General features: G+C 40.7%; 1 protein-coding gene and 1 long non-coding RNA gene across 6 annotated transcripts in view; both read right to left on the bottom strand.

The window, feature by feature from the left end:
• DYNC1I1 (dynein cytoplasmic 1 intermediate chain 1) overlaps positions 1-25743 on the bottom strand; it is a 184452-nt gene that overhangs the window by 116003 nt on the left and 42706 nt on the right. The gene's annotated exons all lie outside the window — the stretch shown is intronic.
• Positions 22221-25741, bottom strand: LOC134558283 (uncharacterized). Its single transcript, XR_010082329.1, has 2 exons — positions 22914-25741; positions 22221-22612 (listed from the first exon to the last, which is right to left on the bottom strand). It is a non-coding gene; the product is annotated as an uncharacterized LOC134558283 (long non-coding RNA).

Consider the following 25743-nt stretch of genomic DNA (forward strand, 5'->3'; position numbering starts at 1 on the left):
ATCAGGCCCAGTGTAATGGTCTGATGGTATGGACTGTTGGCAGAGCCACTTGCCAGAAACAGCTCTCCATTGTCATGTACATGTGTCAAAGCCATTTGACCACACAAGCATTTCCTCAAATCCCATTGTATCTCACTGTTACTGAAATTATAGGTCTAAATGAGCAACACAAAGGAGCTGACTGCTGAACTCCACAAAAATGCAGTCAGTGTAATTATGATTGAGAGTCTAGCAACAGCAAAACCAGGGTAAAATAGAGGAAAAAGTTTACCAAGAATTGGGATAATGGGATATGGATCAATTGTGTTCAGTTTGTACATCTAGGTAAAAAATTAACTTCATTAATAAAATGATGTCATTTTCAAATCCAGAAGAAGTTTGTAATTTTCTGGTAAAATAAGAAGTGCGGAAGAGCTGAAATGGAAATTCTGCATCTAGAGAAATAGAGATTTTATTGCAGAGAATATAATATACAAATATATCACTCTCCACAGCAGAACCAAAAGTGTATTACAAAGAAAATCAATCTGCAAAGCTATACAACCACCAATGCCACTGCCTTTTTTTTTTTTGCTAGCTCCTGCTAACTAATTTTCAACCTTTCTTTTAAGTGCAATAATAATATTGAATGGGTCCATTTTATTTGATTATCTCCTTTAAGATAATGTGACAGTTTACCAACCTGTCTGCATGCTCATACCTTCTCCATTTGAATGAATGAACTGCCTTAACCCCACAAAAATGACAAGCTATGGTCACTTGGTACTGTTTGTATTTTTTACGATTTCAGAACTAAATCTGTAAAAAAAATTTTTGTGTAATCATTGACAGAAATTCCGGAATATGCGCAGTCACAAAATTCCTCTCCAGGATTTGAAAAAGCATGCCAATGTAGAGAAAAAAATCTAAAGATCACATCAGCTCATCATCAACAGACACAAACAAATCCTTCTAAAATAGACTCTGAATTACACATTAATAAACATCTAAACTGTGTGGAGTTATTTCTATCTTGCAACCTAGTATTTTTTGAAACCTTGATGAAACATAAGCGCAGCAAAAGAGAAATGTTGCTGCAATTGCATGAAATAGGAAGTAATCAGGGGTCTGCCTAGTTTTAGTTGCACCATCTAAATGTGACAGACGACTTTGACCACTGGGAAGTGATTACTAAGCACATAGCCAGCTTCACGGATATATTCTCTTTCCCAAAGCACCTTTCAAACACTCTGCCTGCTGCAGAGCCTGCCAGACGATGTGTCATATGTGCCTGTGATCGTGGGCCAATGACCCACTGTGTTCTTCACAGCTGCTGCCTGCTGACACAGGTGGATTTGCTCCTACCTGAACTCAGCCCAGTTTAAGCAAGCTATCTGGGCTTTCCTTGTGGTCAACAGGCTGAAATAGGCAGCTCATCCCGCTTTAGATTCTTATGTTGCTGTTCTCTAGAGATGTCCCTGCACACACAGGCAGCTCCAGCAACCAACAGGAAAAAGGAACTCCGTAGCAAGGTGGGTAAGACAGATGTGGTGTTCAGGGATCAGGCTGCAGCTGGGCTCTTAGAAGGGCCTGTCTCAGACAGCGATAAACAGCATCCACTGAAGTCTTTGCTAGGTGCTTCTGGACTTGAGGAGGGCCCCCCTAAATAACCTCTGGGCAGGTCAATAGTCCCTGCTGGGCATTAGCATTCTTACTCTATCCTTACAAGTGGTGCGTTTTGTCTCTTCCTACTTTTATCCACGTGGATTTGATCCATTGGTGAGTAAGAGAAAACTTTGTAATGTTTGGAGAGCCGGCTTATGATAAGGATGTTTCAGGTACTAGTGTGTCTACAACACAAAGCTGCTAAGCTATAGCTTGAAATTCCTGTTGCACTGTACAAGAACAGATTAGTCTGTACAACCGAACAGCAGCAAACTCAAACTTGAAAGGAGGAAATACTTTTTTCAAACAACATGTAATTGGACCTTGGAGCTCATTATGACAGGATGTTACTGGGGTTATGGTCTTATGAGAGCGTAGGCATGTACTGAAACAGTAGTAATATCCAGGCTTGTAATAGTTAATGCTTAAAGGAAGAGTATGGGAACAAAAATGAAACCTTATGCTTCAGGATTTAAAGCAATCTCAATTTACGAAGAGAGATCTTTTCTGAGCGTGATGAAAAGAGGGAGGAATTATCCACCTCTGCCTGCTCTGAGCTGCTGAAACATTTCTCTGAAATACCTCCCTCTGGATGTTGTTGAAAATAAAAGTACCATATTGGATGGATCTCAGATTTGATCCAGGCTGGTAATTTATGTTACCAAATCTCCTGTATACTGCATTAGATTGTACTGTGTGCAAGGTACTTTTCTTTAAGGACAGAATATTTGGATGGATTAACTAACTACTTGTTTATTTGTTTATTTTAGTGTCAGAGATGTCTTTTCAAGCCACATATATATTCATTTCACATGAAGTGCACTTAGACTTTGGAGCTCATAATCACACCATCTCCCTGGGGTATACATGTAAGAAAAGATTTTGTATTTTTAGCTGTCTCTGAGGATCACAGAGATCACAGTTCAAGCAGTTTAGGCAAGGATATTCCTCTGGGAAAAATGGTAGGGTGTGAACAATTCCCACTGACACTGTCAGAGACAGTACATGCAAAATGATGGTGCATGCAGCCCAAAGAAAATGCTAAGGGCAACAAGGGAGGGTTGCACATACCCACAGAGGTTTCAGCCATATTAAAATAAGATGGGTTATTGTTAGTACGAGGTGAGAAATTTTCCCCTCATCAATTAATAGAAGGCCTGGAATACAGAATATGCTGAGTTATGTATTTTGCTGGGGAAATAACTGGAAATATTTTCTAACTGAAAAGAAGACAAGTGGATTTAAAACACATCGTGTTTTTAGACGACTACATTTCCTCTGTATGGAAGAACAGATATAAATATTGCATTTGAAAAATGTCATGTTGATAAAAAAGCTACAGTTTCACCAATATAAAATATGAATGTAAACAACATGTCTGTCAGACATGGCTATAACATACTGCTTAGCACTGCTAACTTATAATATGCTCCTATAATTGTTAGTTCTCTTAATGAAAGAAAGACACTGCATAAATTCTTGAACACATGTTTCACTTTTCCAGCTGCCTTGTGCTGTAGAACATCATGCTAACAAGAAGTGATGCTAACAAGAAGCTAAAACCAGTGTAGCAAATGGGGCATTTAAATATATATAAACATACAGACATTCATATATAAATAGAAACTAGCTATTTTGGGGAAATGAATGGATCCCTAGACAGACATATTTCAGTTTAATATTACCTATATTTTCCTACATGGTAACCATTACAGTCCTGCTTAATCAGAAAAAAAAATTTGTTATGTTCACTGCTAAAATGGAAAGTCAATATTCAGCTATCATCTCTTTTAGGTTCAATATGAAATTTTGTCTGTCAAGCACAGGGAAGAAAAAGCAAATGACTTTTGACTGATTTTTCTTCAGTCACTTCAAATCGAGACTTGACACCTATATGTGTTAGTAAAAGGTGTGTGTGTTCATGTTCAGACCAGTGCCATAAAGACTGCCAGCATGCAATGGCTAACAAGGTCAGAACCCCTAAATCTGTGATTTAATAATCAACAAAAGGGCATATTTTAATACCATCTTCAAATGTATTGTACTTGCATTGTCTAGAAGAGGTTACTTTTTGTTCTTTCCTGTGCCAAAATCCATGTTTTCTGTTGTGGTTTTCAGTCTCGACTCAAGTACAAAGCATCAACATCATTATTTACTGAGAACTGCAGCCCAGTATTGCTGCAGGGTGGCATACTTCTATCTAACCAGCACGTCATAAAAATGGTATTCTGTTTGCACCGTGCACTAAATACTGACTGCATGGTCCTATGCAAGCATTAAGCTATCATCTTTCTTTTGAAACAGGAAAAAAAATCTAAAAACAAACCAAAGGGATCTAAAACAGGCTGAGATGTTCAATACCTGATGATGATCACTAAGAAGTCTGTAAGCTTGAGTATCTGATTAAACAGAGAGGAAAAAATGACCCTTTGAACTTATAACCTACTGGGGGTGGTTTCTGCTGCAGTAACACCCCATTTAAACCCTGTGGCTACAGTACATCTGCGGTTCACTGGCTATAATTACAGCTTTAATACTGTAACTGTAGCAAACAAGTCCCATGGTGTATTAGACTAAACACATGAGGCATTCTGTCCTCTCGACTACAGCCTGTTTAATGGCATTTCAGGCTCCAGCACATAAGTCTGCTCTTGGCCATGCAGTCTCAAGCAGTTAAAGTTGGCCTGAACTAGTTCCAGAGGAACACCAATCCAGCCCAACTGGGCATTGGACAATTACTTGAGAATATCATTTAGGGCTGAAACTGATATTTATCTAGTGATTGAAATCAGTTGGGGACTCAGATACTGTTGTGTCAGCATTATGTCTTTCCTGGAGCCTTCGGCACTGTTGGTTTGGCTTCTCCCTACACTGGGCATTTTCAGCTGGGCTGACGTGGCAGCTGAAGAAGCAGCACACTGAGTGTATTTGTTTGTGTTTTTTATTATACTTCTCTCTTTATCCTGGCCTCTCTCCTGAAAAAAAAACCAAACACAACCCACATCAGGAGAACTGAACTCACTTTGACTATGCTTTCCCTTCCTTTTCAGAAGCCTGCCCATGCTCCCCCCTTGCTGTGCATTGCAGGCAGGAGTCCAGCCCAAAGCCAGGGACTCACTTTGAGCCTCTTTTGTTGGACATGTTGCAATGTGCAGCCTCATCTCTGTAACTTCCCAAAGAGAAATTGCTGTCTACTTAGGGTAAGTGACCTGGGGAAACTCTTTAAATGTGAGGTTTCCCTTCACTTTGATCAGCTGTCCTGGTTTTACCTCTGCTGTTAAGGACTGGCCAGTGGAGCTCCTGCTGCCATGTCTCATGAGCCATGTATGTAGATCCCTGTAATCCTCCCCTTACTAAGAGGTTTCATCCAGCCAGCCCTGTTCAGATGATCAACTCTGAATAACTTGAGTCTTTCTTAAATTCTGCACTAAAACGAGTCATTAGCAGTCATACCCTTCTCCTGACCTTCAGAGTAAGAGCCAATTTTATTTTTCAAGTAGGATTTCACTTCTGCTTTTCTTCACAAAATTACCATTTTTCCTGATTATATCATTTGGTCAGTGAAACTTCACAGTCCTGCCAATGCTCCTGCCTACCTCAGTTGGACATTTCTCTTACAGACTTTTTATCTTTTTTTTTTTTCATCTTCTTTCAAAACCATTATTCAATATTTTCTCCTACACAGCATATTTATCTAAATGCAGAGTGACCCTGAATACAAAGAAGACCTGACATTTTGCCTGTGAGGTGGAAATAGGCACGAGTCTTGAAAGCAAGGCCCTTCCTTTGCTCCCCCACCATCCATCCTTGAACCTCTGTTCCTCTGTACCCCATTATCGTTCTCAGCTCCTCTCTTCTAACTGTCCTCTCCCATCACCATAAAACACCTGCATCTGCATTCCCATTTCTTCAGCTGGACAGCCCAGGGACACTGTTCTATTCCTACAGGCACTGCAGAGGCTTGAAGGGGGCATGCTGTTTACTAGTCTGTGTGTTAAGTAAAAAGTCCAAGTTCCTGACCACAAAAAAAACCAAAACATGGTGAATATAAGACAAGTATATTCACAGGGCAACTATTTGGGAAAAAAGTTTTGCTGGTGTTTTTTGTTGTTGTTTATTTGTTTTTATGCAGGAGAAATGGTAGATTTAATAAATGTGCAACAGTAGCTTACACCCCAGCCAGGGTCTGATGGGGACCTGTTTCCCAGCTGCAGGCAGAGAGTGAATCAAAGATGGCCACTTATGGCCTCATACCACAACTACAACCAAAGCAGTCACAGGCATTTCCTTAAAATATTGGAAGAGTACTTGGCACCCAGTTTGGTCAAGGGAAAGAGCCTGCACATGAATATTTAGATGCTGACTATATATCCTCAGAATAATGTAGGTTAGAACTTTAAAAATACTATATTTGCTCTAATAATAATAGTAACAGTTCACAGGACTGTAAGCACCTTTCAGCCTAGGTTATCAAAACACTTTACAAAGGCAGTTAAGTAAGTATCATTATATCTATCCTACTCTGACGTGACAATGACTTTGTGTCAGATATAACTGAAGAACAATCCAATAGTTACCCATTATGCAGCTTCCCAAAATAGCCTGCAGTTCTCTAAGCAGCTCTAACAGGAAAATGAAGTTACAAATGGGCAACTGAATGATTCATCCAACAGTAAATGTAACAGTTTATTCTTCTAATGGACAGAGCTACCGCTTCATTGCACTCATGCTGCAAATAATGACAACTTGTATTGACACAGAATCTTTCACCCTGGATGTTCACAAACTTTGCAGGAACATCTGAGAACTGCCACACGGCAGCACAACACAGCCCCCTCTGGGAAGGAATGCAAGCAGCATACTGAAGCAGAAAATTAAAGAAAAAACCCACACAAATATTATCTTTTTCTAAAGGAAATACGAAAATGAGCATAAATTCTCAGTGTAGAAATATAGCAGTGCTCTTTTTGGTAGGTAACATGAAAGTTACAGTGAGACAACCAGTTGAAGAATTCAGAGGTTTCCTAAATAAACACAAAAGCCAGGGCCCCAGCAGGTGGCCAAGTTTGATATTCAAATCTAACGTTTTACATGTGGCGTTTTCATTAGGACAAGGTTACCACATGATGGACAATCTGTATATATTTGCAGATGTGGCATGCAGGGAAGTCAAACCTGGGCAAGGAGCATAATTCACAGCAATCTCTCTGCCTGAGAATAGCTGAAGGCAATGTCCAATCAAAGTACTGTCAGTGCAGCGCTCGGCGAATAAATGAGTTGCTTTGACAGGAAATTCCAACAGCAATTTTAATTCTGATCAGGCTTCAGGAAGTGGAAAGAATAAAAACACATCAATTATTGTGACAGGAAGTTTTAAATCACATGGCAAGCAGCTGCTGCCAAAGGACATGTCTGCCAGCTTTGTTAAGAAGTATGGTATTTTGGTGCAACCAAAATTTTACACCAAAGTTTTACAGGCTGACATCAGTCTCTAATTGCATGTTATCCCACTACAAGGGTAAGGAAAATGACACAGTGCAGACAGCACACCATCATTACAACAAATCAGAGAGACCACTTTCATTTTTTTTTTAAATCCTGACCCAAACTGAGCGTATTTATAACAACCCCAGAACACACCGCCAGTAATGACATGGAGCACATGCACATCTACCTCAGCAAAGCAGGCAATCCCAGCAGCAAGACAAGGAGACCATCCTTTCCTGAGTCAGCCTCAGGCTGCAGAACAATCAGCACTTTAACCATTTTACATGCACTGCCTTTTTTCATTAATCCATGTTGTAAACAGTCACCACTGCAATGCATTGGTGGTGCACTGAGAGCAAGCCTGGAGTTTGCTACCAAGCCTGACATTATTTGATGTTCTTACTGTACATTGCAGGCCCAGTCCACCAAACAGTTTCCTTCAGTTGTATGGGTGCTTTTCCGTGTTCCCTGAGCAGTATCATGTAACACCAACGAAGTCTAGTCTAGATTTCTCATCACAGAATCACAGTCACAGAATATTGAGGGTTGGAAGGAACCTCTAGAAACCATCCAATCCAACTCCCCTTCCAAGGCAGGGACACCTAGAGCAGGTTAAACAGGAATGCAGCCAGGCAGAACCTAACTAAGCTGGTCTGAGAATGGGATGGTGGGCCTTGGTGGGCAGCGGGCAGAGATCTCAAGCTACATTGCTAATTTGCCTCTAGGGGATCGTGCTTCAAATGGCTCTCACTGAGAGAAAGTCATTCAAATGGATGCAAATTGTTCTGGCCTTACTTTCAGGCACATTGAAGCTGTCTTATACAGCACTGGGATGGAGAAGGGCACTAAAGCTCATGTAAATGTGATTTATAGTCCAGCACAATGCTGTAAAGCAGCCCAGCTATATAGGGGACTTGGAACACTGAAATAGTATCTTGAGCTCAGTTTTATCAACAGATATTCAGAAAGCATTTCTCTGCTAGAGTCCAAGAAGGGAATTGCTATTGCTGCCTACATGACACACATCTACAGAAGGTTAGTAGGATGTGTCAAGTGCCATTCAAGGCAAAGTGACCAGAGAAGGGTGTTGAGCAGATAAACATTGATTGACACATATCCTACGTGGATAACTGACTTATATCCCTCACAAGAGAATTATTTCCTCTGCTGTACAGCTTCCTGGCTCAAATAACTCCTGCTGTCCCTTCACTGAAATCACCAGGAGAGTCAAAGGGTGTAGATCTGAAGACTGTTTCAGGATGGGCAAGTATAGGACTTGTTTGAAAAAGAAAAGTTTGCCCTCAGAAAAGGAAACATTCACGAGTTTTGCTATTCACATGGACACAGATAGCACAATACTTTCTAAACTGGAGAAAGAAATAATCAAAAGTGACAGAAATATTTATGCAGATTTAGCAAAGGTCACCAAAAAGTGTGTCATTTTAACAATACTGGCAAGCTTTGTATAAAGTTTTGCTTTTCAAAGAGAATACTTTTCAGTATAAAGACTACTAGGGGAAAGACTTAAACTAACTCTACATAAAATTTCTCATTATGTCTGTGAATATTGGATTCCAAAACAAAGAAAAAAACCCTGTCAAGATAAGACATGATACATCTTTTTATTTCATTTTAACTTCTACTTAAATAGTAAAAGAAGCTAAAACATGAAAGTGCTCATAGCTTCCTGCATAATTATCCAAATTCAGATTTCTCCTTAGGAGAGATTCTGTGGGCTTTGATCCAGGGATTTTGAAGCATTTAAGGGAAATAGAGGTGCCAAATCTCCCATTTCTTCTGAAGAAAACATGGTATAATTTGGTTATGAATTTGAGGATGTTCCACACATGGACAATCTGGCCTGAAGCCAGAGACAAGGAAAAATACAGGCAGACTTATTAAATGTCCATTATTTTCGTATGTCTATTTCTATTATGTTTTTATCTTTGTAAGATTCTTTTTACATTCTGACAGAATCAGTGTTTCCAATCCAAAGAACACTTAAGGATATCCATAGTGCATCTTACTAATTGTCCCTGTTTTTCATCAAAACCACCCTATTTCAGCCTAAAATGACATCAGTCTATGTACTCCCAGATTAATGGTGAACATGGTGCTCCTACAGGGCTGATGGTTAGACTTGATGATGCTAGAGATTTTTTCCAAGCTTAACAATTCCATGATTCTATGATTTGTATATACAGACAGGTTTATACAATACCAGCTAATGACCACTCTGGCTCAAAACCACTTTGTGCTTCAATAACTACCTTAAAAAGGCAAAATAGTAAGTGGCACAGATTTCCTGTTTCTGTTCCCCACTGCTGTCCTGCTAACAATTATGGATGTATGTGTACATAGAGACCTGCTTCCAAACCCTAGCAATGGCCTTAATCATCCAGGACTTTCCCACTTAGGTCACCTAGAACTGCACCTTGAAGGACATGTGTCCTATGGCACACCACTGGATGTGTGCTTGGCTACATTCACTTCCTATCAAAATGTTCTTAGCCGCACCGTTTTCCACAATGCCCCTGTTCTGCGTAAGGGCTGGGGCAGGCAGTGTTGCACTTCAACTGAGCTGAAAAGGGCCTCCTTTTTCACCCCAAGATCACTCACTCTTCATGCCTCTGTTTCTGTGCCAGTAAAACCTGCTACAAATCCAACCCTAGCACACCTTTCTCCTTTGTTAATTGGCCTCTTTGTGCCACATATCTACAAACCATGGGAAAAAATCTTTGGTTTCAGTCATCTGACTTTCCTCCTATGTTTTTTAACAGTAAGACTACAAACAGCACCTGGACTCCACACTTCCTTATGGGCCTGCCTTTCTGCTTCAAAGGACCCATTGGTTCACGGTCAGACTGTCAGTATTCACAGGCTGAGGAAACACTAACAGCGTGTGGTGGGTGTACACAACTCAGCCCTTGTACTCCCAAGCTTTAGTCCTTCTGGGGTTTCTTTTACTTTGTTCCCAAAACTGCTTATCAAAAGTAACTGCAGGAACAAAGGGTACTAGGTAACATAATGTTGTTTTAGAGCTGGAGAGCGCAGGAATATAGACTGACACCTAATAGCTTGACCACTCAACAACATTAACCAAAGGCAAAGAGCAGCACTGATTTACCAGGAGGTGAGTTACAGAGCCTTTGATGTCCTGACTGATACTGCATCCTGAAGTGCATACCCCCACGATGTATGACAAAATTATTCATTGTTACAACTGTGTGATCTTCCCTTCATGTGGCTCTGCCTATGTCCAGAGAAACTTCCATGAAGTATAGCGTGGTAGTTCTCGGATTGCCACCTTCATGCTCACACTAAATGTAGGTTGTTCTGGTTTACACTGCACAGAATCTAGTCCACCAGCTGACAACAGACCCCCAGGGACAGAACATGACACTCAGCTGCTGGTACAGTTAGTCCAAGAGCTCCCTGTGTTAGTTGACAGAAGCTCTACCTTCCCTGAAGGGTACATTGCAGCCTATCAGAACAAGTTTATTTGATTTGCTCTAACGAACAAAGCTTCACTGGAGACTGCAGTCAGAGCCTCTGGAATCAGAAGCAATGAAACAAGATGACTCATTAGTCTGTGGTCAGATTTTTTCCCATGTAGGACAGTCAGCTCCTCATACCCTTTCCTTCTGTTACCTCCAGGAGCCTCCTGTTAATTTCTGAGGAAAATACAAATATGTCTTTGTGGTTTTCAGGACTTCCTCCACTTTATTCCAATTATTTCTTCATTTAATTCTTTTTCATTTCTTCACTATTTACAATCTAGTATTTATCCACCTTCTTTCTCTGATCATCATGCTTTCTTTTTCATGCCTATCACAAGGCAGTATTTCTCTTCAGCTCTTTGTCATTCCACCAAGTGGCAAATGTCACATTTTTCAGCATTTTCTCCAAAGACTTTTTCTGATTTAATTTGTGTCTGGTCCCCTCCAGTGTCATTTTGTTTCTTCATCATTTGGGGAAAAACAGATATGGTGATTTACTGTTGTTATTACTATTGGCTAAACCTTAGAAAACTGTCAAAGATCACAGGTGGATTCAACACTGAGATCCCCCTCCCAAGAGAACAGTCTCATCTCCAGGTAACCATTGACTATTTGTTTTCTAGCTGATGCACTGATACTCCTGGAAAGCCTTCTCTTTTAGTCACCTTCCCATGAGATTGTATAAAAGAGTCTCCCAGCCTCAGTTATTTGATCAATGATATAAAAGGGTGATGCTGGTACAGGGTGATTTTGTAACCAGTTTTCTATCCAATTCCTCACAACTATTAGAACATGACACATTATTTATGAAGCTGCCTGTCAACATTCATCTCAGTTTTCCAGTCTCTGCAAAACCGCTGGAAGTCTGCAGCCTCCACTGCAGACACTTCTCTAGGGATCATGCTACACCCTGTAGAGATGTGAGTTGCTCCTAAGTCCTGTTCCTCTGGTCCAAGACATCTTGCTTCATTCATTCCTTCCCTGAGGAACTTGTTCAAGATTCTTGCACAACTGAGATCTCACCATCCAAAGAACCACAAAAATACAGTTCTGTGTTTCAGTCTGGCCACACCCAGACTCAAGATTTGGAAAAGTAAGTGCTTAAAACAAATGAAGAACCTATCTCTTCTAGCAAGAGCTTTCTTCTCGACTGAAGAAATACTGATGGACAGCTTGCAGGAAAAGGACAGAGGTCACTTTGTAGAGACCCTGAGTGAAAGCCCTAACACACAAGAGATTCAGAAGACTAAAATTCCACTAACTCTAACCAGGCATGGGAATGACCCAGCTTGTTGCAGCGTCTCAGCATGTCTCATAAAATGCACTGAAACATTTGCTAACGAGGCTATCTGCATGTTATTGTTCATTTTTATTACAGCAGCACTAGGAGTGCTCATCAATATCAGGACCTTGTGCTTGGTACAGATGTCAGTGTGTTAACCAAAGGAGAACACATTCAACTTTTACCCCCAACAGAAGCAGTCAAATAACAAGACCCTTTCATGTCAGTGTGCCATTTGTACAGACAAATGCTCGGCAGCATGGGTCATAAAAGCTAGCCCACAAGGACTGTTTCAAGGGGGAAAAAAAATTTCTTAAATTTATTTTAAGATTCATATCTATGCATCCATGCCTGTGCATTTAACCATATAAATAATTCACTTAAGTGTAAGAGACTTGCTTTTAAAAACTTCACCACTGTGTCATACCATGGAAACTACCTCAGGGCTACTAGGAAGGGGGTTCAAACATCCCTCTTATAAAACACATCATTATGCATTAGAGGAAACTTCATTCAACAGAGAAGAATGGCACACCAGCTGGAGGTGAACACCATAAACCACATAAAGTTTTAATTAAATTCATTAAAAATTCTTTGTCTCTCACTGTGTTTGGAGGCAGATAGAACCCTTTAACAATGGCCAGCACACAATCAGGTTTGTCAAAACTAATAATAACACAAAAGCATTTGCTTACCCTGGGACCTTTTGAAAAAGTCTGAGTAACTGTATTATTTTTAATACGGGACATTTATAAATCATTGCAAGATGTGGCCAGCACTGGAGCAGAGTTGCTGTTTCTATTGTTTATTGGATTGATAAAAGGTATTAATAATAAAATGCACATTTTTAGCAGTTGCCAAAGTGAATTAACCTGTACTATAGGGAAGAAGCATATTTTCCCCTTAAAATGCATATATGTATATGTAATACATATCTTTAGTAGGACCTGTTGCAATAAAACAAGGGGCTACAGCTTTAAACTGAAAGATATAAGGAAAAGCTTTTTCACAACAAGAGTTGTATAAAACTGGTGCAGGTTGCTCACGGAGGTGGCAGATGCCCCATCCCTGGAACCATTCAAGGTCTGGTTGCACAGGGTTCTAATCTGATCTAATTGAAGATTTCTCATTGCAGGGAGGTTGGATTAAATGACATTGAAAAGTCCCTTCCAACCCAAGCTATTCTATGATATATCAACACATTTCTCATCATAAGCATTTCTTTATAACATGTTTTCTATATTCTGTACTGATAAGTATGAAAGATAAACACATTTCCTGCCCTTCAGAACTTGCAGTCCATCAGCAAAACCAGACACAACAAATGAAAGTTACAGCACCAGATCCCCTCTTGCAAACACATACATGCCTGATATCAGACAATCAAATACGTCAGAGGACTAATGATGAGCACAGAACATGCATAAATATTTGCAGGATTAAGCCTGCTAACCAGGGTAAAAGAGGATAGCTATTTGATTGCCCAGCTCTTCTGTGACTGTTTTTAAAAGCTGGAAAGCCTAGCAAAAATACTTTTGTATTTAATCAAATACAAATAAAATGATTCTACAATGTACTGAAAAGCTTCACATCATGAGTCACTGACAATGTCAGCTATTTAAGCTCATGGCAAGCACTTCATTTGGTTCCAGTCCAGGTCCCATTTTAGTCAGTGGGAGTCTTTTCCCTGATTGCAACATGAGCCTTTGTTACTAAATTATCTCAAGCTGATGAACTGTGAAACAGAAAAGGTACTTTTACTAACCTTTTCTAATCTAGATTCACTAAGGATAATCACAAACTTGTACCAACTAATTCAGTAATTAGATCTGAAAACATCCTCACTGCTGCATAGCTAATACCTAAGTGTTAGGTATTCATTTTTTATGCTTCTTCAAGACACTCGAATACATGAAATATCACAAGCCAAATGAACAGTCCCACAACCTATGTGATAAGGATGAAAGTGATGCAAGAAGATATGAAAGCACATATTCCCCATCCTACACCTCATAAACAAAGTCATGGTTTTGTCCATTTCACAGTCATGGTGCTATAATTTCTAGATCTAGATAGGTATCCACTCAATGCTCAGCACTCTTTGGGGGAAGGAATTTGATGGGCTTTACTGTATAGCAAAACTTTTGAGCAAAATGGGACAGAAAGATGCATTTGAGGAACTACACAATACACAAACTAGACTGATGTATCAAAATAAATGTTAGTACATAAAATGTGATATTGAGTCTACACAATAAAGTCCTCGGAAGAGTATGAAAACACTGCTTAATAGAAGATATAAAAGAGCAAAGTAATTTTTCTATTTTTTCTCTATTCTATTGCCTTTATCAGCTGGGAAAGTGCTGCCCTCAATTACATAGGTTTCAGAGGAAAATACAATGCCTGCTTTTTCACTTTTCTTTCACAGAAGCCCAAGAAGCATCTTCAGAGGGGAACAGCTAAGAGATGAAGGAGCTCAAGAAAAGAAATAGCAGTAACAGTAGTTCCAAAACTGTTTCAGGGGATGACAGTAAAATACCTCATAAGGCACTTGCCCATATTCCCATCACAAAATGATGGGAATTACATAAACTCAATCATCTAAAACTGAAGGTTATAATTTGAATGTATTGGCTAAGTCCTGCAAGCAATGGAGAAAGGCACAAATAGAAGATAATCTTTCCAGTGTTATGATAAATACAGTAGATAGGGTAAATTGCTGTCTGAGAGGTTCAGTCTCACTCTTGAGTATGGAAAGTTTACAAAAACAGGCCGTGCCACTCAAGGTAGAGCTATTGCATGTGATTGCACTGAACTACTGAAGGATCTCAACAAGGATGCAGCTAGTTAGCTTGAGTGCTAGCACTAGTCATGCTGCCAGATCAGACAGCTCTGTGACAGCTAAAAATCCTAGTACATTAGGGTGTTGTGAGTTCACTTAGTTCATGTTTAAGTTTTAGTGGTCTTGGCTATGGGGAAATGAAGAGATGAGCCTATGTCTCTGTGTTGATTGTAACTCAGTTAGTGACTGGCTCTGAATTACACACATAGACTGTGACAAAGATAAGACTCCTGAGATTTGCAGCATTGCTCTGAGCCCAAGGGTAACACTTGGCAAGTGGTCAGATCTTGTAGTGGTCAGCTTTTGTAGCGGTGAGCTTTGTGTGTCTATTTACAAGTATCTGAAAATCTAGATATAATACAGCTAAGTAATACATTAATAATAAATACTTAAATAACTATATAAATGTATCTGCAACTTTTAAACACAGTTCCATCCATAAACTAGAGAGACAATAAGAGAAAAGAGAGACCAGATTCATCTCCTGTTCACTCTCAGCCTCCATCCTGTTACAGGCTAGGAATGGCAGATCAGATGTTCCCCAAGCACAGTGTCATGGTGCACTTGTGCCTGCACACTCCACCCTCTGTCCAAGACACTCTTGAAAATGGAAGCTCACTGTTCACTAGACACCTTTTCATGATTGTACAAATGAGAACCAGATGTAAATTCATTATATCTTTGCTTAAACAGCAGCTCTTAGATACCTAAAATGTATGTCAACATGCCTAAGTTTTAGGAACTCTGCCTACTTGGAAACCCTGAATCTGAGCTTTCTGCAATACCCAGTCTAGCAAAGAGGAAAAGGCAGATTATGAGAGATGCTCATTCCTGATCAGTATGAACTGTGAGAATGTTACAGCACACCCAGTTCACATCTGGACCAAATTAGCTAGTTCCACTGGTCTGGAAACTTGGGTACAGACTGAAGGACAGTCTGGGCTAGGGTCCATATCCCCCTCACAAGACTGTGTTCCACTCTTTTGGCCTCAGTTATCCCCCCATGTGAATCCCAGCATGTCTCATGTCACAGGTAAGAAGTCTGTCAAACACATGTAGGAGGAGTTTGTGCTATCTCACTGTGTAAGATGTTGTGTTTTCAACCTGCACATTATCTGTGATGCAATCTGCATCACAGTCACAAGCGAGATCTTCAGTGCTTTCTGTGTTTCACAGCAGATGAGTGGTTCTTTTGAGTGTGTTGTTGGTGAGTAATTGGTGTCTAGGAGAGGAAGAGTGAACATCTGAGTGGAGATGACAAAAAAGAAAATATGAAACAACCATGATTAAGGGTTAAAATTTCAAAAACTTCTCCAGTTGTACAGCTGGGGCAAGACCTTCAGAGAAGCTCAGCTCCAAACCAAGCAGTGAATTTTGAGAGAGTCCTCAAAACCCAGCAGCTGCAACTGAGATCAGTGAGTCTATTCATAAGTGCACAGATCTGCTTGGTGCAGAGAGGAGCTGAACCCATACTGAGCTTGGATGTAGCAAACTTCACAACACAATTGGGGTGAGGAAAAAAAGTAGTATCCACAGCAACAACATGCAATTATAGACTTAAAATAAGTGTGAAGCCTGGTGGTTCAAGCTCAACACGTTTCAGAAAAAGAACGATTATGTTTTCACTTGCTGTGTGCTTTAAGTAGCATATTAGCTTGCAGGAAGAGAGAGTGCTGGTTTGGAGGTTTATGGCTAGGACATACATCTGAGGTAATTGTGGCTCAGAGTGAATACATGCTAAGTTTATTTTAAATAAGATAGATGGGCAACTGACAGCCAGGGTCTGGTTGAAAAGTGACATTATTTGTGGAGACAGTCTATTGTATTGCAGCAAAAGAGAATTCCATCTTCTATTAATAGTGGCCAGTGGGAATTCATGCTGAGACTTTTACTTCACTGACATATTCATTTCATTAAAGGTTTCTTCATCCAGATCCTTTCTTCAGTTTTCAGAGTAACTCTTGGTGTGTGTGAGCAAAAGGATCCTCTGGAAAGGATCCAGCTACTACTGATTTTGAGCAGGGATTCTCAAGTCTTACATACAGATTAGGTCTACAGTTTGCCATTATACTAAATATAGCATGGCTTTACATGACCTTGGAGCAGCCCCTGGGAGGGAGAAGGGGGCCCTGGGGTGCCACTGTAGGACTCTGGCCAGGTGCTCAGGTCAGAATGTGAGGACACACCTGGTGAACAAAGCCCCAGCTTGGGGTGCATCCCCATTCATCTTCAAGGCAGCCAGTCATGTGGGGTGTGCCAAATTCCTCACTCTACCCAGCCCAGCCACTTGGCTCCCTCTCCAGTTAGTCTGAGGGCAAGCAGCTGACACTGCTCCATCCCAGGCAGGTGGCCTCTCCTATGGAAATGAGCCAATTAAAGGAGGCTGTAGAGGGGCACAATTAGCCAGCTTCTTAGGCTGAGGCTCAGCTATAGAATTGAAGATAGAGAGGTGCTGAACAGGAGAATTTTCAGCTGCGTAATTTTTGACCCAGTACATTAGTACTGTGGGTTAAAACAGAGGAGGGGATTTTGGCACGTGAATCTTTTTCATCTCTTAGAGTCCAAGTGCCAAGGATCAAATTGAGAAGTGTGAAATAACCAAGCAGTTTTCTGTACATCTTTTTAACACCACTAATAAAGGTCTTTCCACATTCTGGCCTGTGTCTATTTCAGCCCTGATTTTGTATCTACTTACAGGATTAGAAAGATTAAGTGCTAATTAGAGCACTGAGGATTAATAACTGCTACTTCTGCAATGCACTTTTTTCTTAATCTTGTCTTAAATTCTAGTGGAGATTGGTCCATGTTACAAAGGCAGAATTTGCCAAAGGTTACTAAATACATAATAGAAGGTGCTGGGTATTAGTTTTCTTGTATATACTGAATAGGCATCAGCCATTAGTCTAAAGAAAGAATTACAGGGATGGCAGGAAAAAGCATGCTTTTTTTCTCAGGAAAACAAAAAGGCATGTTTTTATTGTTCTGTTGGAAGCACTGTTAACCCCAATTTCACCCTTTTTACATTTTCAGGTCTAAACCTTCTCATTTGGGCACTGTAATATGCATACACATTGCTAACTGAAAGCATATTCAAACACTGCTGAAATTATACATAAAGTGATAAGTTGGAATACTAGAAAACAGCAAATAGAAAAAATTTGGCCACTGTCATTCCACTGACTGTTGAGTGGGAAAATCATGGTGCTGTTCATTAATGGGACAATTTCCTTGTTCTCATGTTGAAGTTGCAACATACTAATAGTCATATATTTGCAAATAAGTTTAGAAATATTTTGTTGCTTGAGGGGAACATTTAACAAATCAGCTCAATACAGCAGTTGTTCGTGTGTAAAACATGGCCAGGATCTTTTCCAGAGAAGAAAGACTTAGAGGAAGGTTTTCATTTCCAGGCAACAAAGAATTCAATTTGCATACAGGTGTTACAGGGCTTCTCTCTGAATTCATGGATCACTGCTAGTTTCAGATGTCAGGACACAGAGATGGGTCAAAGGCGCAGTGAGATGACTTGCAGCTAGTTAAAGGAGCCTGAGGTCAGGGCTCTTAACATCAGCTCTCTTGTTTTCCATCAAGCGACACCAGATGTACCAGGATCTCATTCAATTGCATTATTTCCCACTGCAACTAAAGGAGCAGGCTGGTTTCCACACAAGGCGACTGACTACAATGCTTTTTGGATTATTCTAGGAGAGAAGAGCTTCCCATCTCTTGGGTAGAGGATGGGATCCACATGTTTAAAAGCACAGAGCAAGGACGACCCATTAAGATCGAGAAGGGGCAAGGAGGGGTGGTATAGCATGGTATAGATGAGATGGCTGCAAAAGCTCTGAAGCAGTATTGTTTCCATGCACAGAACAAAATTGCACAACCCTCCCTTCCAAGGCAGCACAAGCCAAAAACTGGTTCCTTGTTTCATCAGGAAGGCAGTTCAACTTCGGTTTGTTCCTCATCTTTTGTTGCCTGAATGGTTTAGAGGAGGCATAGTTCAGCTGTGACAAGCCTGTTGTTCTCTCTCCACCCTCAAAAAGAATAACCAGATATACTTTCTTGGCTTGCATTTAATGCAGAGATACCTTGTGCAAAAGCAACCAGAGTCTGCAGAAGGTCAGGGACACTTTGGAGCAGGAAACACCTATGTGTATGTGCCTGGTTTTCAGGAGACCTGCCCAAAATTTTGTTGAGATTACAGAGGAGCTGCAAAGAGTCAAGTTACATGATCAAGAAAACGCCCAAGATCTCTAAAGAGTTCTCTTTCTTCAGACCTCCAACTGTGTGTGACCAGAGGCAATCTTCTCTCTGTTAAACCACTTCTTAGTAGATAACTCCCTGAGAATTACTGATGCTTAATAAATTGTCAGATCTGCTTGTTCAAAACAGTTTAGCATTAAAAGGGATCTCTGCATAAGATTATCTGAGAACCATCTTGAGAAAAGCCCCGTTTCAGAAGTCTTTAGAGAAAACCTGGAAAGACGAAACAGGGAATGGGAGCAAATACTGAAGCAGTGACTGCTGATTGATTTACTGTTGAGTCACCTTTTAGAACTGAACTGAGACTTGCAGAAATTCTGTTTGAGCCCAAGCCTGTTACATATTTTAGGAGAACAGACAATTGATGTGTCTTTCTGCACTCAAACACCAAAGCATCCATGACCAGACTGTGGCCTCTTCATTCTTCCTCCAAGAAGAAATTCTTACAAGTGTCAAATCAATTTTTTCTGCACAACAAAAACCAGAGAAACTAATTTCTAAAGCCAAGTCCTTATTCTAATTCTCTACCACATAAAATTATCCTGAGCCAGGTGGTGAAGAAAGCCTTCAGAGGCATACATCCAGAGTCTGTAGCTTGCTAGGAGTAGAATACACACCCACCACACCTGGTAGCTGCCTGTTGTGGCTGTTCTGGAATATATGTATCTTAACAGTATAATTGTACTTTACTAATTGTACTTCAAAAAGGGATTGGCAATAACAAGGGTTTGCACCTGATTTCACGAGTGTATTATTGCCCTGAATACCTATGACTGATTTTCCAAGGCTTTTAATAACTTCTAAATAATATCTATTTTCTCCCCAATTTCTGTGTAATGCCTTGGTCTCTTCTCACACTTCCTTCATCAGCACTTCATTCATTCAGACGCATTCATACCTCTCAATCACACAACTCAAGTGCCTTCTGTTAAGTATAGCTCTTCCCTCAGACAAAAGATCAGGCGAGTGTTTTTCCGCAGGTCACTCCAGCATCCCCTCATCCTCGCATCTTCGCATCCCCTCATCCCCTCATCCCCGCACCCCCTCATCCCCGCATCCCCTCATCCCCGCATCCCCTCATCCCCGCCCCCCCTCATCCCCGCATCCCCTCATCCCCGCATCCCCTCATCCCCTCATCCCCTCATCCCCTCATCCCCGCACCCCCTCATCCCCCCATCCCCTCATCCCCGCACCCCCTCATCCCCGCATCCCCTCATCCCCTCATCCCCTCATCCCCGCACCCCCGCATCCCTCCCTGCCAGCTCTCCTCAGCCGCGGCGCTTCCCCACTGTGCCACCAGAGGGTGCTGCCTGAATGCCTTTGAAAGATTTTTATGTCACATTTAAATTAAAAAAAAAAAAATCCACCTTGAAAACCTTGTTATTTAGAAAAGGTGATGCAGTTGTGACAGGAAGAAAGACGAATTGCTGAAAGACTTCTACACAATGCAATGCCTCAAGTCTTTGCACTGCTTCATTCCAGTCTCATCCAATCTCGTACACTCTGGTACAACAGTACAAATTAAGCTTTGTTGATTTAATCAAATCAGAGTGCTTATGCCACCTATTGAGACCCACGATACAACTCTGATGGACTGCAGTCTGAGAAGAAAAGGCAAACTGGATTTTTATAGCTAACTAGGAACACCTAGTGATACAGGTACCGCTTAGGATGGAGCATAATATTTTACAAATGACAATGCATTATTACAAAATTAGTGTCCATCAGTACAAATCCTAAGGCTCTATCTCTTTTAAAAAAGTCTCTCTCCTTTAACACTGATTCATCTTCAGGTTATCTTCTCTTTCAATAGTGATTTCTATCCTAGTTTTGCTTTTCAGCACCTCCCTTTGTTTACAACAGAAAGTCCTTGCTTTCCCCCTAGTGATGTCCAATTTCCATTACACAATATCATGTATCCCGACACATATGTTGCATGCATGGTAATGCACAAATGTGCATCTGCATTTCCCATTAAATGAGGTGTTCAAAGCTGTTCTTGGTTCCAGAGTTGTCCTTTTCAGACTGGAGCTGAGCTTACAATTCTCTGGGAGGGAAAAGCCAAATTAAGCTCTTTAACTTAAACCCCAGCTTCTGATCCACAAGCTCCAGCCAGATTTGCCATGAAAAGCTCAAGTATGGTCTCAGTTCTGAGATTGGCCTTTCCAAAGTACAGTGTGCATTCACAAAGCTAGAGCTGAGCTACAGCCAGGCAAGGCAAGGCACAGCAGGGCTGGGGCAGAGTTTGCTGGGCTAGAGCTCTGCTGCACAGTGTCCTAAAGCATGTACAGAGACAGATATCACTGATTAAATCTGGGAATCTCAGACCTTGACAATGGAAGCATAAATAAGTTTATCCATGGATTTTATCATGGAAATGAAAAAATTCCAGAGGCCTGACTTGCTTTCACAGAACTGGAGCTGGTCAGTCCTAGTCAGAGATAACATCTCATCCAATTACCAAAACTTGAAGCAAGCCACAGGCCTCACATGATGCCAGTGTATCACTCTTTTGGACATACTCATTTCACGCAACAACAGCAAACCTAAATCAATATGGCTATATAAAGTGCTCTCTTAACCAAGTTTTTCAGGGAAGAACTAGTCAATGCAATCAGTGGCACCTAGAGAATTTTGGTTCACTCTACAGTAGGCACTTAACATTTGGTACCACACACATACCTGAACTCATGCGTCTCATGAGCCTGACTGTGAGCAGAATGCCCCTCTCTTCCCTCACTGCTTTAAAAAGGGAAACTTTCAGAAACCTTAGTTCAGAGAATTACACTGGAAGACACACGCAGGACCCAACCCAGCCTCTGGAGCTCCACCTTCATTTTGCCACTTCATTCCAGCCTACTTCCAGATGGAGTAGAAAGCTTATTTTTTACTCTCATAGTCAGAATACCCTTAGTGTTTGAAAATCATCAGATAAACAGATGGATCACAGGTCTCAATTGTGTCCTTTGCCAGAACTGGGCTCTATTTGTGATGTAGGACGAGGTTGCCCTGCCCATGAGGTGAGTATGGCAGGTCATTTGTTTTCCCCCCATGAACAAACATCTGTGGAAGATGATAAACTGATGAAGTGCCCATGACTTCCATTGTTTTAGAAAGTCAGATCTTGTACACAGGACCTACTCTTGCAGGACTGCATTTCTGACTAAGCTATTTGCAGTGAGAGTCTGTCAAGCCAGAATGTGAGAACATCTCATTTTATTGATGAAGTAGTTTCTACTTCACAAAAGAGGAATAACAACAATCCTGACACTGGACAGCAAAGCCAGAAAAATAGCAGGTCTGCAGTGCTTTGGAGGGTTCAACCATTGAAGGCTACATGGGGCTGCCACTCCTGAGGTGATGTGAGAGCCTCTGCACAATGAAGGAAGTGTCCCAGAGGCCTCTCAATAAGTATTTGGCATGATCTAGGTCTTAATCGATTCCAGAATGGAAAATCAGCACAACTAAAATGTCTCTCAATGCCTACAAATACCTGAATTCAAGTTCAATTATAGCAGGAGGAGAGGGGAACTAAAAGCATGTTTTTTTCTTAGGCTCCAAAGCCAAGATCTGTGTATTTTTGAAGTCATCCTGCAAGGAAAAAAAAAAAGAAGGCTGAAGCTGACTGTGACCTAAATAAAGCAAAAGAATTAGGTACTTGTGATCAAAGGATTGAATGATGCATATACATATCTCCCTAAATAATAGAGTTGGTGGGGAAAATGACATGTCATTATTCCTCCAAAATAAAGCAAATTACCTGCTCTGAAGAGTTAATCTGTTTTTTATACAGTGAAGAATAATGCCACACTATTTCTTCTAAAATTAGCAGCTGACAAGCTGAGACTTCAGTGCACATAGCATCTGTCTCTCTGGCACCACATGGACTTACCAGGGTGAACCCTTCCTTTCCCAGTTTTAGAAGGTTTGGCGGGCAATAGCCATTACGACAGAATATCCTCTGAGCTCCAGAATTGCAGTAGGTTTAAATTACCCCAGAGTTCCTTGCTCTCTAGAGAAGCAAATGCAGGAAACCTGATGAGGATATTTTGAAAAAGCTGGAAGAACTCTGAATGGAGTCAAAGTCCTCTTTCCACCCATCTTTCCAACCACCTGTACCCTTCATTTGTTGTCTTCCAAACTGGAATGATGGGATGATCTCATCCTAAAATTCTGCATTTTGACATCTCCAGTATTTAAGGCAGGCAGTGAAAAGTGAATTCCAAATGCTGACTCATTCAAGTAAATAAGTTTCTTGTACTCTATTCTCAAACTCTAAGGCTTCAGATGCTAAATAACTGAGCCCATAACCATAGTAATGGCTGAACAATTTATCTTGATAAGATAATGGCTGTATTTTATCACATGAATACATAGAAACATTGTAGAGGCTTCTCTAAGCTGGTCTCCTGAGGAATCTCTCTCTGGTGTTCATCTTTAGACTGACAGTATAAAGGACTCAGCATTCATAAGGAGGCTTGGGAAATCAGAAACCTGAGAATTCATTTCCATCAGACCTGGGAGACCAAAATCACTGTGCTTATTTACCCCCTGGAGAATTTCTAATTAAATAGCCTCTCAATGGAATAACCAAACTTTCCTGAATCTCCTTTACTGATGCACAGCCATAATCATATCCAAGTTGTATGCAGAGAATTCCTCAGCAGCAGATTGGAAAGGAAATAGAAGTTACACTTTCTCTCCCTCACACTTCAGAAGGAAGAGATAGGGTGATATTTCCTCTGTGTTTCAATATGTAAAACACCACTATTTTTGATGTTTTCTCCTTGGCTGTGATGACAGAGAGTAGGAAAGATACAAATCAAGTCACCAAACCCACATATTTGACCTCTTCCATCACAGTTTTGGCCCAGGCAGTTTAAAGTGCATTGTGTTTTCTGTTTGCTCTTATCTTCTTTCACACCAATGAGGAATAAGTGACTTTCCTCCATGCTGGGAGGACCAATTCACACCACACTGCCTGTCTGCTCATTGTCCTGACTGCCAGGCTCCATGGCATCACACAGCTGTTTGGGGTTTTCTCCTCGAAGAGTAGGAGATTGTCCTCTTGTCTAGCAAAAAAAGGATTTTATAATAGTTGAAGAGCTCCTTGGGCAAAAAGCAAGATCTTACTGAAAGAAGATGCAGAGCTATGACTCCAGCACTTCATGAGTGCTGGAGTCACAGGTCTGAGGGAGGCAAACACAAAGCCATGTCCTAAACTCCCCATATCCACAGGTTCTTGCACTGGATAAAGACCATGTGTCAGAGAGGAAGGACACCCTCTCCATCTGATCTAACAATGAATTCATCATAATGCTCCAGGCTTGAGCAATAACTGGTCTTAAGCAAAGAAGACAAAGACTCAGGCACAAACCCCATTTTTCTCGAGGCTTCAGCAGCCCACAGAGAGGCAAGCAGAGATGACCCAGGGAGACAGCTTCTCCCTACGAGCAGGCAAAGCTCTCTGGACACGCTGCTCAAGGAGCACCATCCAAGCAAAAGGGCTGTCTGAAGGCACTATTTCAGTCCACAGGTGACCAGGGTAAACTTGGGCTCCAGAAAAGCACAATCTGAGCATTCTAGTTCAGTGGTTTCTATTTCTGCTTCCTAAGGCAGACCTGGTAATCCAGTTGCAGGAAAAAAAAAAAAAAAAAAAAAAAAAAAAAAAAAAAAAAAAAAAAAAAAAAAAGAGGCAAGCTGGCTACGTTTATCACTCCATTTTCCCTGACAGTAACTTGTATTTTGACAGATTTACCACTACCACACCTCCTGAACCTACCTGAGTATTTTTCTTCTCTGAATGAAGCCTGGTAAAGTTATACACTATATTCTGCAGAAAATTAGTCAGCTGTTGAACTTTTTTTTGATCCTTCATTGTTAACAGCAAAAATTATGGTCAAGACTGCTATGAGTTTTTCCTTCATTGTTAACAGCAAAAATTATGGTCAAGACTGCTATGAGTTTTTCCTTCACTGTTAACAGCAAAAATTATGGTCAAGACTATTATGAGTTTTTCCTCTTCTATCCATTTTGTTCTAGTGCACATATAATATCAGGCTAATGCACAGTTCTGCATTCAGTTTAAATGGTACCACTGACCTGCAATCAGCATGCTGCAGTACAACCCTGGCAGATCAGCAGCTCCCTGCCACTCTGTGTATTTACTTATCAACAAGAGAGCCAAACAGACAACAAACAGCTCCACGAGTACAGATGCCACCATGAGGTCAGCAGAGAGAAAGAAAGGCTCCACATTAAAGTATGCAAACCTCCTTTTTCACTATATGGAGCTAAGCTGCAACTTCTCCCTCAGCATCACCTACAGCAGGGGGACACAATTACCCTGAAGAAACAACTGAGGGCAACTTTCCAACACTGCCTCTTTACAAAGCACAGAATTTATAACTTCCTTGAGAAAGCATAAAAAAATTGAATAAAGCACAATTTTAATTACATTCATAATGATTTATTTTTTAAAATGTCCCCATTAAACTGCTATCTAAACCAAACCCATTGTAAGTCAGAAGCAGTTTGGTTCCACCTGCATTTAAAGTGATTTTTATAATTATTCTGATCAGAACAGCCATTATTCACATAAACAATACCTGTCTTGCAGAAAATACATGATAAGCAGCTATGTTATAACTTACTATTATTTTTATTACATTCTTTAACTCAGATGGGAATTTTCTATTGAAATGTTTTTTTTAAAAGACCCC

This window comes from Prinia subflava, chromosome 1, assembly GCF_021018805.1.
Source record: "Prinia subflava isolate CZ2003 ecotype Zambia chromosome 1, Cam_Psub_1.2, whole genome shotgun sequence".
In the NCBI taxonomy this organism is placed as follows: domain Eukaryota; kingdom Metazoa; phylum Chordata; class Aves; order Passeriformes; family Cisticolidae; genus Prinia; species Prinia subflava.